At 43.0% G+C, this 17,632-nt stretch overlaps 1 long non-coding RNA gene across 1 annotated transcript; it reads right to left on the bottom strand.

The window, feature by feature from the left end:
• Positions 1–8,329: 8,329 nt before the first annotated feature.
• Positions 8,330–9,553, bottom strand: LOC121689949. The gene is made up of 4 exons (XR_006024935.1): positions 9,507–9,553; positions 9,351–9,426; positions 9,195–9,268; positions 8,330–8,951 (listed from the first exon to the last, which is right to left on the bottom strand). It is a non-coding gene; the product is annotated as an uncharacterized LOC121689949 (long non-coding RNA).
• Positions 9,554–17,632: the final 8,079 nt, after the last annotated feature.

Consider the following 17,632-nt stretch of genomic DNA (forward strand, 5'->3'; position numbering starts at 1 on the left):
CCACTTTTTGGACGAACTACTGCTCCTAGACCGTTTGAGCTATCGACGCAGTTCGAACTCCAAAAATTCAGGCCCGAACCGGTGTAACTTGCTTGTCACTTTCGTGTCGCTGGCCCTTGTCGTTTTCGCGGTATTCCCGTTTTTCGTCGTTTTTGGGCCCCATTGAAATGAATGACGGAATGTTCAAGGATTCTAATTCCGATTGTGACATCACAGCTCTAATTGTTTAAGCTTGCACCTGGCAGAGTTCTGAGCCATCTGGCAGAGCTCTAATGGGCTGGGCTGGGCTGTCTGTGTATATGAAGGTGTGTGCATGTAACTTTTGACCCGTATGTCCGATTTTCAAATATGAGGTACCGTTGGAATCCTCGAATGAAGCCCAGTTCAATGCCTTGCCATCACCAGTTCTAAAGGTAATGTAAAAAAAGATGGCAGAGCGCGAATCTTTTTTTAAAGCCAATCCATGTTGATACAGGTCATTAAAAAAAAATATATATATATAAAATATATATATATGCCAGCACCAGTTGTAAAGGTCATGTAAAAAAAGATGAGACAGCGCTAAACAGCATTTGGCTTTTTTTTTTAAAGCCAAACCATGTTTATATAGGTCATTAAAAAAATAAATAAATAAAGTATTTTACCAATCCATTCAGGCCAGTTCTATGCCCAGCTAGCTCCATTCAAACCTAGTCATGTGTACAGTTGTATAGATTATAACATTGAGAAACACACATTCATTAAGCACATCAACGCACCAGTACCATTCAAGTTAAGTTACTCATCATTGCCCGACAAGAAGTCCACAATCAATTCAATTGTCTTGCCACGATCTGTGGAGCTTACAGACAACGTTAAACTACTATAGGTTCTGTATGCTATTTAAAGCCGACCTAACGATGAGTCCCTTCATGATGGTGTGTTGCAATGCATTCTGGGTGCTGTGCTGTGATTAGAGTAAAAATAAATCCAGATTTAAAAATAAGGCTCCAGATAGCAACACACTTACACCGTAGCATAATGAGGGTATCTACATGTAAACCGAAGCATTGAGAACTGTGTAAGTCTACAGGCAGTTTATTGAAAAGAAAAACAGTACCGTTCACGTCTCGTTCACATATACAGACGGGCGCCATCTTGGGAAAACACAACTCTCTGGGATGTGGCGTAAATCTCGCGTGAAACCTTGTTGCCGGAACAGCAGGGAAGAGGCAACAGGATAGCAGCACGAAAGATACACAGGATACACACGGAATTCGAACGAATTTGAAGACATCGAAGAACGAACCCTTTCAGTTTGATGGACGTCCTTATCAGTCTATGGTCTAACTTATGAACGTGTCGGGTCAACGTCAACAATAAGTAAGTTAGGCTAACGTAAACTTTAGCTATTTGCTGTTGTCATATGCAACCTATTAATGTTAGCTAACATGCTAGGCATTGAAAATGAATGCGTTAGCAATAGCCACTGCTTTTTTTGAGCTGACAAGCCCTGGAAATGCGTTAACGTGATCAGCCAAATTGACTCACTTCTTAAGACCCTTGGTATGGTGTTACAGCGATGTGGAGTCGAAATGTAAATTGTTAGTATGGTTTTAATGTGTAAACAGACCAACCGCGATTTTGCAATGAAGTGAATGGAGTCATTTTAGGTACTACTTTTACGAGGTCTGTAGTTCTGTCAAAATGTATCTTATCTTTGAACAGACTACATGGTTATCTTCCTTAGACTTCGTAGATGTAGTTACTACAATTTGGAGGCGAAATTCGAAGTGTAATATGGTTTTAATGTGTAAACAGAACAACCGCGATTTTGCGAGTGTGGCAAGTGGTAGAGATTTTACACAATAGCTGACTACGCCACGATGGGACTTTCACCCAAAGATATAATTCAGAGATTAATATCCTTAACCCAGTAAGGCACTCAGGTTCGTAGAACTGACAGAGACATGGTTCCATAAAAACAATTATTTATTTTTACACTGTAAATTCACATACACATAAAACAGGAAGAGGGCTGAGGCTTACCGGTGGGAGGGCAGTGGATAATAATGAGTATCCTAAGGAGGCACCCAATCACACGTGCTTGGTCACACACACACACACACGCACACACGCGGCAATGATACACTCAGTGAGAGACAAATGTCACAGCACACAAAGATGGGAACCCATCACCACCAGAAACTGCTTCCACTTTCGGCTCTCAGCACCTAAACAGAGGGGACGGACAAGGATTACAGACAGCTCACATAAAGTGTAACAAAGTAAATCAAACAACAACCAATAAAACAAACACAGTCACACTAAGGATCCGCAGCTTCACAGCCTCCCCTTAGTGAGGACAAAACAAATTAACAAAGATTAGTGCAAACAGAAAGACAAATCACAAAACAAAGGTCAACACTTTGGCGATACACAGCACTAGGGGAAACGGCCTCCAGTCAAGTGTATAAGAAACAAAGAAACAGACAGACAAACGTAGGCTACAAACAACACAGACAATAACAGGATGCAACGCAGAACAGAGAAAAACAATCAATAAAATGGGGTCCGTTCGTCAAGCACCCATTCCTTCCTAACGAGCGCTACAGCACCCGAATGAGTTCCAGTGGCTTTCTAGTCCAAGGCCTCTATGCGTAGTCCCACTAGCGTAGGCTACGACAAGCTAGCTGCAGGCCACGTTAACCGCGGGACCAGTGGTGCTGATTAGATGGGCACATGAAGAAGTCGTAGGCTAAAAATTACGTAGGCAAAGCAGCAGAGTTCTTATCAATGTAGCCAATTGACAGCCGCTCCCCTGCTACATAGTGATCCCTGGAACACACAAAATACTCACTTAAAACGGGAACTACTTGAGTACTTCACTTCGTACAAATGGATATAACATACCCGGGGACTGCACTGGACGCACATCCAGCCAGCGGGAGGCCAATGCCGCACAGGGAGGGGGAGACTCTACGACAAAGCACTAAGTGTGAGTAACAATATAAAAAGACTTTACCAGTAAAATAGCACAGGAAGCGTGATCATACCTGCGGTGATGGTAATTGTCAGGGCGGTAAAAAGGGGCGGGCCTTTGACGTCTGGCATAACACAATGAGGGTCCTTGAATTGAAATAGAGGCACTGTTGTACTGATTGGCCCATATCTGGCTACCGAGAGCCACTCACGATGCCGCCACCTGTGCTTGAATGAAAAGTGGGCACTGCACCACTTCATTCTGCTACACGAGCTAGAAAAAAGGAAGTGAATGAATGAATAGTTACTACGTTAATAAGAGTTTTTCCTCGCCCATGTTACCAATTCCTCGCAATGTTACCATTCTTTTTTTCCTCTGATTCTGTAAATATGTCAAAACTATATGACCGCACCATTTCCCATAGTGCCACCATCATGAACTATCAGGGTCACCTTGAGGCATCTAGCATAGTGGCTTGCTTTCATACCAAAATTCTCAGAGGCCTTTACTTTGTGCATGATGCTGCCTGATTATATCCATAACCCAGCAATTTCTTATAACTAAACATAATATGTAAGGTCCAAGGAATGTGAGAAACATGTTTGTGAATGATAATCTGAGGTTGCTCACATGGGCAACTCAAAAACCACCATGTTTCCTTGTCACCTTATATAAATGAAACATCATGATCAGACTTCTCAGACCTCTCACTTCACTTAAGGATATTACATCACAAGAAATAGCTTCTTCTGAGTGCCTCATCATCATTTACCAACTGCACATAGATTGGGTGAGTGAGGGCCTGTGGCATTGGCTTGACTTTTTAATATTTTATTATCTATTATTATTTCAGAATTTGTTGCAGTAGAATTCACATTTCAGTGAAAAGGTTACATATAGTCCTTGAGGGGGGTCTGTCAGTACCATCTGAGGGTCTCATAGGGATTTTTAGCAAGGTATACCACCCTAGAGTTAGAAAATAGGTGATAACATTGAATTGGTTGTAGCTTTTTGTGTGTTATCACCCTGTTTATGTCTATTATACACTTATTCCACTGCTGGAACCAACTCCCTTTGGAGATAAGATCTGCTCCAACAGTTGCTGGTTTTAAAAAGAAATGAAAAACTTTTATTATTTTCTACCGCCTTTGATTAATCTGTTGTCTTTTGGTTGTTAGCATACCACCCTTCGCTAATCCACTGTTTGCGATTTGGGGCTATAGTGTATACCAGGACAAGCTCTGTAGTGGTTGATCAATGAAAAATACTGTCTACACTGCTTATTTGATGTGTTTTAATGCAGACCCTGGGGTCAATTTTCGCTGGAGTTACACTCTAAAAAACCTCTGTATTCTACCAGAAGTAGGACGGGTAACTCGATATACACACTGCCGTCACCTCCCTGTCACCATGTGTGTCCTACGTTGCTTACTCAGACATCCCAACCTGCAAAAAGTCCCCCCCCCCAAAAAAAAAAAAAACACTTTAGCCTACTTTAATACAGATTAATATGTTCAATAATGTCTAGTCAGTACACCAAATAAGGAAGGCCTAGATAGAAATTGTGAAAATAAAATATGTAGATTTTGGTAGTTTGGTCTTTTTATGTAGCCTTGGCAACTAGCCATCTAGTAGGCTATAGGCCTGAATAATATGCACATGAATTGACACTTGTCACCTCAACATGTCTTTTGCAATCATTTCAATTCAAATCAATTCAATTAAAAAAACTTAGACAAAATTCTTAGACAAAAAAAGAATAGGACAGACAGGAGTGTAAGGGGGGGTTAGTCCCAGGAGATGGAGGAGGAGGGGGCTTGGATTCAAGTTTAAAAGGCGAATAGCCTCAAAAGTAAAGGTGGCCATCCTCCTATTAGTCCTAGCCAGAGGACAGCGCAGACGCCTGCCAGAGGGCAGCCATTCAAAAACCCTGTGTAGGACATGGGTAGTGTCTTCTAGGATGCAGTTGGCTTTCCTTAATGTTGCCTTGTCGTGCAGTGATGTCAGAGACTGAAGAGGGTGGCCAATGATTTTAGAACATGTGTTCACAATGCTCTGGAGGTGTTTCTTATTTTTGACTGAGAGGGAGTGAAACCAGCACATGGATGAAAAGGTCAGTATACTTTCAATAAAGGAGGTGTAAAAATGCTAAGAATCTTCCTGTTCACTCCAAAGGAGTAAAGCTTCCTCAATAAATACTGCCTCTGTTGACATTTTTTCATAATCACCTCTGTATTAGAGTCAAAACGCAGTTTGTCATCAATGATAGTGCCCAGGTATTTATATTCATGTACAACTTCCACTGGTTCCCCATGGATTGTAGTTGCAGTCCTGCTTCCTCCATGCTTAATGAAGTCAATGAACATCTCCTTGGTCTTTGTAACATTTAGCTCCAAAAATGAGCTATCACACCATTCCACAAACTCACTGAGGACAGGCCCGTGATCTTGGACAGAACCATGTAGCAGGGAAGGGAGAACAGTATCGTCAGCAAACTTCACTAGGTGACGATCAGCATGGCGGCTTCTACAGTCATCTGTGTACAAGATGAAAAGTAGTGGTGAGAGGACACAACCTTGGGGTGAGCCAGTGGACGTGTATCTGATGTCAGAGAACCTCTTGTTGACCAGCACCGTCTGTGTTCTTTGGGTCAGAAAGTCTGTAATCCACAGAATTAGCTGATGATCCAGGTTGAAATAGTCCATAAATTTTTTAGCCAGCATGTGAGGTTGAATGGTGTTAAAGGCAGATGAGAAATCTGCAAATAGGAGCCAGGCAAAAGAATTTGGGCTTTCTACATGTTCATGGATGGCATTCAATATGCAGATTTTGGCATCATCCACCCCATTTCTCTTCGATCTTGCTTTTATACGCTGCTTTAGCTTTTTTGATGGCCTGCTTCACCTCTCTGTTGACTTGTTTTTTCTCCAACATAGATCCAGTGTAGAACAGTCGTTTCTTTTTGTTCAGGATAGCTTTAAGTTCTTTAGTGACCCAGGGTTTATTATTGGGAATAGGCTATTTAACCCGCCATGGGCAATGCTAAAGTCACTGTTACAAACAGTGCAGCGTGCAAGACTAGGCCTATCATTATTTTTTACTCTTATGAGACAAGGGTAGCCTCCACTTTGAAATGGGAACTGATTAATTAAGTTCGGGAGAAAAGAGATAAAAGCCCGCCTACACTGAAAACTGATTGGTTGATTTAGCAAAACAGGCCAATCAGGATGATCTCTGTCTTGGATGCGCTCAGGCACACACGCACCACCAGCTCTCTCTCTCTCTCTCTCTTGTCGTGTGCACGCTACATCAGATGCACACGCGGTCTCGCATGCGCGCTCCTGATCGCTCACTCTAGATTCCGGGAGATTTTATCTAATTTGCGGGCGTCAGGGAGCCGCTATCAATATGCGGGAGACTCCCTCAGCTTCCGGGAGACTTGGACGTCTGCTACTGATATTGCATTCAAACATGCAACATGGCCTATGACGGAATATCTACATACTTTTTTTACAGGGGGTCGATTACATCACCCCACGTTCCCACGTAAAACTAATCCCATCCGAATAGGGCTTATGTGTGCTTATTTGTTGCTAGTATTTTGTGTGTGATTGATTCTGTAAACATTGTGCTGCTTGTAATGGTGCTCTGCTGAACTTTGTCATCTTGGAATAAATGGATAACTTTGTCCCCGAGGGACAATTTGCCCAGTCATCATACATTTACATTTAGCAGACGCTTTTATCCAAAGCATCCATATTATATCTCTCATCTTTCTCTTTCTGGTACTTCTGGTTCTGGTCTTAGACCACCACTAAATGTGTTATTTTAGCAATATTGTAATGACCAGTCTTGCACAGGGGCAGGGTCGGACTGGGAACAAAATTCGGCCCTGGCAATTTTGTCCTGGACCGGCCCACCACTGGACCGACCACCCCCCCCCCCCCCCCCCCCCCAATCAGGATGATCTCTGTATTGGATGCGCTCAGGCACACACGCACCACCAGCTCTCTCTCTCTCTCTCTTGTCGTGTGCGCGCTACATCAGATGCACACGCGGTCTCGCATGCGCGCTCCTGATCGCTCACTCTAGATTCCGGGAGATTTTATCTAATTTGCGGGCGTCAGGGAGCCGCTATCAATATGCGGGAGACTCCCTCAGCTTCCGGGAGACTTGGGACGTCTGCTACTGATATTGCATTCAAACATGCAACATGGCCTATGACGGAATATTTACATACTTTTTTTACAGGGGGTCGATTACATCACCCCACGTTCCCACGTAAAACTAATCCCATCCGAATAGGGCTTATGTGTGCTTATTTGTTGCTAGTATTTTGTGTGTGATTGATTCTGTAAACATTGTGCTGCTTGTAATGGTGCTCTGCTGAACTTTGTCATCTTGGAATAAATGGATAACTTTGTCCCCGAGGGACAATTTGCCCAGTCATCATACATTTACATTTAGCAGACGCTTTTATCCAAAGCATCCATATTATATCTCTCATCTTTCTCTTTCTGGTACTTCTGGTTCTGGTCTTAGACCACCACTGTTACACTGTTGGACTTACTCATTTGCACCATCACCATGACATTCACTCACACAGAGCACCTTACCTTACTCTGCACAGAGAATCATAGGCTCAGTCCCTTCCTCAGTCATTGCAAGCGCCTCTGATTGATTAATCACCACTATGTGGATACTGTTTTTAGAATTTTGATTAAGTGTTAGTTAGTGTAGAATGTTTGTATGGTGGCCTATCAGTCAATGATCACACCGTGTGTAAGAGACTGCATTTAATTCACGTGAAAGATAACTAACCCATCCCTACATACAGAGGTAGAGTTAACCAGGTCACCGGGCATTCTGATTGGCTCATAACACATAGTACAGTGGCTCTTAATAAACAAACTGCATAATCATTTAACCAAATGATCTACATCCCTTCCTTTTAGTCTTTAGCACCATTAAACAAAATAACATTGGTAAACATATCTTTGCAATTTAAATCAAACAAATAAGGTGAACAAGTACGGTAAATAACGGAATGCCTAAAATTTCAATTTAACATTTAGGCCTCTTCATGGCCTACTAATTACCATGGGTGTTTAAGTCCATCAAATGTCACAACACTGAACACGCTGGATAACTGGGATGAAATTACACACAGAAGAAAACTTGGAAGTGAAGGAGGACTGTCCACTATAGGGTGGCTGGTGTTCTGAGGGTCCGGGTCATCAAGGAGCTGTGGTGATGGCGGCTCAGCCACAGGTAGTATGTGACGGCGATTTCTCCTGTAAGTCTTCCCATCTGCTTGAACTATGTAGGACCGTGGTTCCTTACTCATCTCCTTCACCATTCCAAGTGTAGCACTCGGCTCAATTTACTATATTCTAGGTTATGTCTAGTTACTTGGACCAGAATCAGAAGTTTCTAGATAAGACTACTGGAGGTAGAAGGATGCAACAAGCTAAAGTTTATGTTAGAATAATGATGACATTTAATAAGTAAAAGGAGTGAATGAATAAAATGGTATAAATAACAATAAGTACAATGAATAGATTGAAATAAATAGAATACAAAGTGCAGTGCAATAAATAACAATATCAGATGTTCTATATACGGTTATATATTCGGGTGCACCCTTATCTTACCTAAGTTCTAAAATATTCAATGTGATCTTTCAATGGTACAAGAAAATAAAAATATATACAATAAATATTCAGTGTATTATAGTATGTATGTGTATCAATTCAACAAAATGTATTATCAATATCAACGATCAATGTGTCACAATCAATTAATTCAGTTCATTCAGAAGTTATCAGGAGGTTAAGTCAGGGAATAGTCAAAAGGTCAGTCTGGGTCAGTCTTACAGTCCTACCACAGTGGTGTGAAGGGAAATGAAAGGTGAAGGGAAGTTCAGATTCGGGATTCTGGGAGGCTCGCCATCAATTCAGATCTTTTATCCACTATAAAAAAACCTGACCTGTAAATATACAGGCCAGAAACAATCATGTATCCAGGTCTCAGAGTACAAAACATCCAATAAATAGTCACATCAAATAAATTAAATCAATAAATAAATTATATGAAACTGGTCTATGTTAAAAGGTTTATTAAACATTACCGGAGTTCAAGCTAGCGTTAGGCTTTTATGGTGCTGCACCAGCAGTAGCTCTAGTAGCAAACCTAGCTTAGCATAAACTTTTAACGGAAAAAACGAACTCACCGAAGCCAGCATTCGATGCAGTACAGGCAGTTCAGAAAGTTGCAGTTCTGTTTGAAGTTTTGTCTTCTGGATGTCTATGATCATAATTATGTCTACATTACTATTTATGTATTTAGTCTTGTTCTAATCTTGTAGATATTTCAGTTAAATATGTACCTTCAATCCATTCGATTTAACGTTAGTCCTGTCAATCGTTTTCCCTCCGGTCAGGTTTATGTTCTCGTTCAGGTTTCTATATCATATTAATTTCATTACTCATCATGTTTATCATATTACACCATGTTCTAACTTATTATTGGATCAAATAATTACCTTTTCTCTTCTTATTGAGTTCTTATTGATAGATTATTCTCGTTGGTGTTAGTTCGTGTTGGTTCGTGTCTTTTTTTTCTGTGGAGACGCAGGGGCCGCGCTCTCATTGGCCAGCTGGCTTTTAGAAGTTAACCCTTTATGCACTGGGCTACACAAGTTTGTCGTAGCCTTTTGCTGTCTGCATGCGAACCACTTGTCCCTCTGCCAGCGGCTGTAGTGGGTGACTCGACTTGTCATAGTAACGCTTCAGGGTTAGCCTTTTGTTGAGGAGCTGGGCGGTGACTTGCTTGGCGTTCCTCGTGGTAGCCTCCAGCAGTTTAGTGCTCACTGGAATGGCAGCACGGGTTTGGCGAGACATAAGGCGCTCAGCAGGAGAGCCTAACGTTGGGTCACGGGGAATGTTTCTGAGGTTCAGCATATTGAGGAATACATCAGACCCATCCCTGTGCGATTTCTCCATGAGTTGCTTGGCACTGCGGACTGCTCTTTCAGCGAGTCCGTTTGACTGGGGAAACTCTGGGCTGCTCGTGGTATGAATAAAATCCCATTGCTTTGCAAAATCCTTGAAGTGCTGACTAGTGTATTGTCTAGCATTATCAGTGATGAGTGTGTGCGGTGTGCCATGTACCGAAAAGTGCCTTTTTAATTTGGATATGACGGCTGGTGAGGTCAAGTCTCGGAGGAGGTCGACTTCGAACCAGCCGGAATACGAATCCACAAGAACTTGATAATGCTTGCCATGCCAATCAAGAATGTCTGCGGCCACTGTGGACCATGGCAGATCTGGAACAGGGTGGAGCTGGAGGGGCTCTTTCCGCTGATGCGACTTTGTGCTATTACAAACTGCACATGAGAGCACCTCTTCCGTGATGTTCTCTGACATTGCAGGCCAGAAGATTACACCTCTGGCTCTACGCTTGGTTGCCTCAATACCTGGGTGGCCTTTGTGTACAATGTTGATGTACTCCTTGTGCAGGGATTGGGGGATAACTGCTTTATGGCAATTCATGATGATACCATCCTCCACTGTCAGCTCGTCTCTGTATGGAAAAAAATGGCTAATGGCAGGCTGCAGCTGGCTTTCTCTGGCGGGCCATCCGCGTCGAATGATTGTGGTAAGACTTTGTAACGACTCATCCTCTGCTGTGTGTCTACAGAGTTCCTCCAGGCGTGCTGAGGAGATGTAGCTCACGCTCATGACTTCATAGTCACCGTTTTCAACAGGGTTCTGTGGTGCTTGTGAGCTGGGAGCTCTTGAGAGGGTGTCTGCCAGGTACATGTATTTGCCCTTTTTGTAGACTAGGCTGATGTCGTAGCTCTGCAGGCGAAGCAACATTCTCTGAAGGCGGGCTGGAGCGGCATGGATGGGCTTTTTTATGATGGTCACTAAAGGTTGGTGGTCAGTTTCTACAGTTTCTTGTGGGCTTTCCGTAGACATAGTCTTTGAATTTTGTGCAGGCAAACACAAACGCCAGAAGCTCCTTTTCTATTTGAGCGTATCGTGTCTCAGTATCCGTGAGAGCACGCGACGCAAAGGCTACTGGTCTGCCGTTCTGTAAACATGCTCCTCCTAGTCCATAACATGACGCGTCACAAGTCAGGGTAACTGGGTCTTTGACATTGTAGTATGCCAGTACTGGCGGGCTTGACAGGCATGATTTGAGGCGCTCGAAAGCCTCCTGATGCTGTTGAAACCAGCACCATGCGGTCTCTTTGCAGGTGAGTTTCCTCAGGGGCGCTGCGATGTCGCTGAGATTTGGGATGTACTTGCTAAGGTAATTGACCATGCCTAGGAAGCATTGTAGTGCGGTCACATCTGTGGGGACTGGCATGTCATTGATTGCTGCAGTTTTGGACGGGTCTGCTTTTAGACCTTCGCTTGTGAAGATGTGGCCTACGTATGTCACCTGGTCCAGGCGAAATTTACACTTGCTTGGGTTTAACGTGAGGTTGACTTCCCGTGCCCTTTCGAGCACCTTTCTCAGGTTGGCGTCATGTTCAGCCACTCCGCGGCCTCCTATGATGATGTTGTCGACAATGACTGAGCAGAGATAACCCGCAAACAGTTGTTCCATGGAGCGCTGAAATACTTCACTTGCGGAATTTATGCCGAAAGGCATCCTTAGAAATCTGTAGCGTCCAAACTGAGTGCTGAATGTGGTCAGCAATGACGATTTCTTGTCGAGACGTATCTGCCAAAAGGAATTCTTTGCGTCCAGGACAGAGAACACCGTTGCTCCAGACATTTGCGCTGCCACCTCTTCGACACTGCGCATTGGGTGATGGGGTCTTTTCAGTGCGGTGTTGAGGTCTTTGGGATTGATGCATAGTCTGATTTCTCGCTTATCCTTCTTGTGTGCTGCTACCATAGACGACACCCAGTCGGTTGGTTCTGTGACTGGAGTTATGACACCTATGCTTTGCATGCGTTCAAGTTCAACTTTAACTCTTTCTTGCATTGCAACAGGGATACGGTGGGCCGGGCGGACCACAGGCTGTATGCTGGGATCCAAAGTCATGGAATATGTAACTGGAAGTTCTCCTAACTAGTCGCTGAGCAGGTCTTTGTACTGTATAAATGTCTGTGAGCTAAAGTCTGTGTTTCTCTCCACGCTGATCTGGTGGACGTCTGGACTCATTTTCACAACCCCCATGTCCATACATGCACGAAATCCTAACAGTGCAGTGTTTCCCCTAGAAATTTTTCCAGCAGCGGTGCTATTACTTGGTGGGGGTGGGGGGGGGGGGGTTGTTGCGCATTTTTTTTTTTTTTTTTATATCATACCTTCGTGTTTCTTTTGTGGACATTTTCAGCTTTCTTTTACATTATTGGTTAAAAATGATAGAAGAAAAATTAAATGGCACAACCATTTAATGACCATTAATAATTAAAAGATTATTTACAATTTATTTAAATTTGTCTTAATGGCAAAGGCCACACCCAATCTGCGAGCACTTAATTTTTCTGGGCTTTGAATTGAATTGAATTGTGGGGGGGCCATTAATGCTGACACGCATGCACGTAGCCAGATGCTCTCCTTGTAGTCTAATTCTCAGTCCCAAAACAACAAACCCACGTATAAAAAAGTAAATACTCACTTTTCTTCTACATCACTCCCACAGTTACCATACAACTCACTCACAATTAACTCGAAAAAGACCTAGGCTACTTGATTGAAGTGCGACCGTTCGTCTCACCGTCAAGAGAACGCTGAAGTTATGAGAACATGTCTTTCTGATAAGAGAATATAGGCTCCTATATGTCTAATGCCGTAAACGTAGAAAAGGTCTGTTTGTGATAGCCTATTATAGCTAAGTGGACAGAATTTAGGCTATACGTATATGCCAACATATGCTCATATTTCCTTTAACTATCAGACAGTTTAAACAGGCCTAGACTGTGTTCGCCTAGCTTTCCCATGCAAACATTACATATAGCCCTACGCTAACGTTACAAGTCTAGGCTACAATTAACGTTAAGACCATACACCTTGTAGCACATTGGTTTACTCTATTGCATTACTTACGTTTTAATAATTTGTCGTTGAATGTTGATGGAGGCTCATTTTTGGGAAATCAGCTCTCTGGATAAAATTGTCAGCCGGAGCAAGAGTTCTCAGAGTTGACGACACGGGGGGTAAATCCAATCAGCAGAAAGAACCGCATCACAACAGTAGGCTAAATCGCAACAAACTTTTTTCACCCCATGTTAAATTCATTTCGGTAATCATGAATTGGTTTCTTTTATTTGATGTAGGCTAGGAGAGGAGGATGCATGTTTCACATTAGTGTCAATGTGTCAAAGCAGGCTTTGGATCAGAGGAATTGCTCAAGCTTAACATATGGCAAGCGAATTCAAGCGAATTCACGGCATACAAACAGCTTCGTGATGAAATATAACTAATATCATTTTTTATTGTCACCAGGCCTATAAGTAGGCTATTTATTGTGTAACCTACAAGTGAACGATGACACCATAGGCTACACTGTGGCGGAGCAACACCCCATCAGTCGGATAGCTAAACAATGTAACCGTGTTCAGAACGTAGGCTAGCCATATGGGCTGCAGACTTGTCTTTGGGCTTGTAATCACCTGACACATCATGCCGCATATATGTCCTGAATAATGAGAGGCTAAGTGCGGATTTGATGCACTTAACTTACTCAAGACTTTCAGAAAACAATTTCGAGATGACGTTGGCCATTGTGCTTTTACAGTGTGTTAAGTGAATCTCGTGATATTATGTTGCAGCGGCGCTGAAAATCCAGCGGCGGCGCTGCGCCGCTGTTAAATACATTGTAGGGGAAACACTGCAGTGGTTGCACTGCTCTGTCTACAATGAAAAACGGCAATGGGTGGTTCTGCTCCTTTAAGCAGCACGGCAGTGTGACGATGCCACTGGTCTCAATTCTGGTGCCTCCATAAGCAACAAGGCTAGCTGCTTTCTTCTGCTTTACAAGTTGTTCGCCACTATTAAGTCCTCTGAAAGTGTCCAGTGACATCACATTGCATTTTGCTCCTGTGTCCACTTTCATCTCAGTGGGTTTCCCGTTTATGTGCATTGTGACAAATCCTTCATCCTTTTCAATGGCTTTTAGATTCAACCAGTCAACATGACGGTCAACTTCGACACCATCCACGTAAAACGTTCCATCTTCACATGTCTGTTCCTCTATTTCGATCTCATTAACAGTCTGCCTGCCAGATTTCTGTCTAGGATGTTGCCTATTTTGGCTGCCCGGTTTAGACTTGCAGCAACTTTTGTAGTGGTTAAACTTTTGGCAACCGTGACACTGTTGTCCGAATGCTGGACACTTTTCCCGCTTAGCTGCATGGCTGCCTCCACAATTATTGCACCTCGTGATAGTTTGTGAGGGGGGCTGGGGCTTTGGCCACTGCTTTCTATTTGAATCTAACTTAATCGCATTCACACTGGCAGCAGTACTTTGTGATGCTAACGTCTTGCTACTTTCCTCGGTCATCTCGTGTATCCGACAGGTTGAAATGGCTTTGGTAAGAGTTAGCTCGCTATTTCTTAACAGAGCTTTTCTCAGAGTGTCACTGGTAACTCCACACACGATGCGGTCACAGATTAGCTCGTCTGTCAGAGCTCTAAAGTGGCAGCATTTAGCCTTAATCCTTAAGTCACTTATGAATGATTCGATGTTCTCACCTTGTTTCTGACCTCTGGTATGAAACTTGTGTCTTTCCATAGTCCTGTTGTTTTGAGGATCGCAGATTTCACTAAACTTTTTCTTCAAATAATGCGGGGTCTTCTCGAGATTCAGCTGGGGTAATGATTCCACCTTCTCCTGGCACGCGCACTTCAGCAGCGTAGACAAAAGAACGCTCTCGTTCGATGGCGTCTGGGCCAGCAATGTTGAGAAGGATATAAGCTTGGGTCCTTGCTGGCTTGTTCGAATGTGCAGCAGCAATAAAAATGTCATACTCCCGCTCAAAAATACGCCAATTCTCGGCGATATTTCCATCAAAAACGAGAGGGTCGGGTCTGCGAAATCCATCCGCCATCACGTCGGGTAAAAGAAAGCACCGTTGCGGCCTAAACTGGCGATGGCTATGCTGGCACGGTTCAAAGCAAAGGTTGTTCAACGACGATAGAAAATAACACTCACTGGTGAGAAGTCCGTACTCGCTTCTGACACCATGTAGAATGTTTGTATTGTGGCCTATCAGTCAATGATCACACCGTGTGTAAGAGACTGCATTTAATTCACGTGAAAGATAACTAACCCATCCCTACATACAGAGGTAGAGTTAACCAGGTCACCGGGCATTCTGATTGGCTCATAACTAAAGGTGTTTGAGTCGTGACTCACTCGGATCTTTCACCCGTGTCTTTAAATTAACCCATGAGTCGCGAGTCTCTAGTATCATTAACTCGGATCAGTTGAGTCCTACTACAATTCAATCTAAAACGATAAACAGCGCCACACACAAAACTCTTGCAACATTAGCTAGCCTCCTAGCCCTAGCCATCGTAGCTGCCAAAAATGTAACAATTTCGTAGGCAACCACAACTCCACAAATCAACTCAAGCGACTGAGTGAGCAGGCAGTCCGAGACTTCCCGCAGAGCCCGAAACATTGCAGACTCGCAGACCATGGGACTCAGATTGGAGCGGCTGAGTAGCAATCCGGGTTAGTCGGATCAGCCGGCCGGTTAGGCTACGTTGAGTACGAGTCAGTTGAATCAGCCGGCTACGTTGTCATGAGTGGATCTGCGAGAGCGAGTAGCTCCTCCTCGAGGTGAAAAGCAATTCCACAACAAAAGCAATTCTTTCTCTTCTGAAATAACATTCAATGTTCTGCATGTAGCCTAGACATAATTAGATTTGGTGTATAGATGTAGCATATTAAAATGCAATTAGGTCGTGCAGACAGTCCGAACTGCACGCTCATGGAGCTGCTTGAGTATCTACCCGGGTCAGTCGAATCAGCTGGGCGGGCCGGTTACGTTGTTATGAGTGCGAGTCAGCCGAATCAGCCGGCTACGTTGTCATAAGTGGATCTTTAGAGCAGCGAATAACTCCTCGTCAAGGTGAAAAACAAATCCACAACAAAAGCCATGCTTTCACTTCTGAAATAACATATGTTCTGCACGCATAGCCTACTATAAAAAGCAATTAGGTCGCAAAGACAGTTCGAAACATTGCAAGCTCTGTATGGAGTTGCTTGAGTAGGCTAGCCTACCTGAGTCAGTTGGATCAGCCGGGCGGGCCGGTTACGTTATGTTGTTATGAGTGCGAGTCAGCCGAATCAGCCGGCTACGTTGTCATGAGTGGATCTTTAGAGCAGTGAGTAACTCCTCTCGAGGTGAAAAACAAATCCACAACAAAAGCCATGCTTTCACTTCTGAAATAACATATGTTCTGCACGCATAGCCTACTATAAAAAGCAATTAGGTCGCAAAGACAGTCCGAAACATTGCAAGCTCTGTATGGAGTTGCTTGGTAGGCTAGCCTACCTGAGTCAGTTGGATCAGCCGGGCGGGCCGGTTACGTTATGTTGTTATGAGTGCGAGTCAGCCGAATCAGCCAGCTACGTTGTCATGAGTGGATCTTTAGAGGAGCGAGTAACTCCTCGTCAAGGTAAAAAGCAAATCCACAACAAAAGCCATGCTTTCACTTCTGAAATAACATATGTTCTGCACGCATAGCCTACTATAAAAAGCAATTAGGTCGCAAAGACAGTCCGAAACATTGCAAGCTCTGTATGGAGTTGCTTGAGTAGGCTAGCCTACCTAGGTCATTTGGATCAGCCGGGCGGACCGGTTACGTTATGTTGTTATGAGTGCGAGTCAGTCGAATCAGCCGGCTACATTGTCATGAGTGGATCTGTAGACGAGCGAGTAGCCTAGTTTCTACTCGTGTCATAATAATAGGCCTAATGAGAATAGTAGTAGTAGTAATAGTAGTAGTAATAATAATAATAATAATAATAATAATAATAATAATAATAATAATGATAATAATAACAATAATAATTTATTCACTGCAGGGCATTTCTACGTTTCTATGTCTACATTGAAAGTCAATTGCTTAGGCTAGGTTAAGACAATAAATAAACAGTCTGGCTCAAACTGCTTTCTTTCCCGTGAGTGGGTGGAGGTTTTGATGCTATTATATTAGGCTATTTTATATTATATAATATTATATTATATTATATTAGGCTACCTAACAGTATAGCTATGATTAATAATAATATTAGTTGCCTAGTATTAGCAGCCTATAATACTTATTAGAATAGATTCCTAGTAGCCTACTATTAGTATATAGTAGTGGTAATAAACATTGTAGCAGAGTAGCATTAGACCTAGGCAAACTTTTCTATTGTTAACAAAACAACAACAAATAATTATTATAATATAGGCTACCCTCTCTGTCAATAAGATCAAAGTTTCTGAACATGAGCACCAAAAAGATGAACAATGTGTGGATGCACTTTGACCAGGAGAGCAAAACTCTAAAGGCTAAATGCAAGTACTGCAAAAACCTGGTTTCAAATCATGGAGGATCCACATCCAACATGAGAAGGCACTTAACGAAATGAAGCACCCCACTGCACTGCTTGAACGTAGGACTGAATTTCTTTGCGATTTAGCAATA

Source organism: Alosa sapidissima, chromosome 18 (genome assembly GCF_018492685.1).
Source record: "Alosa sapidissima isolate fAloSap1 chromosome 18, fAloSap1.pri, whole genome shotgun sequence".
Taxonomy (NCBI): domain Eukaryota; kingdom Metazoa; phylum Chordata; class Actinopteri; order Clupeiformes; family Clupeidae; genus Alosa; species Alosa sapidissima.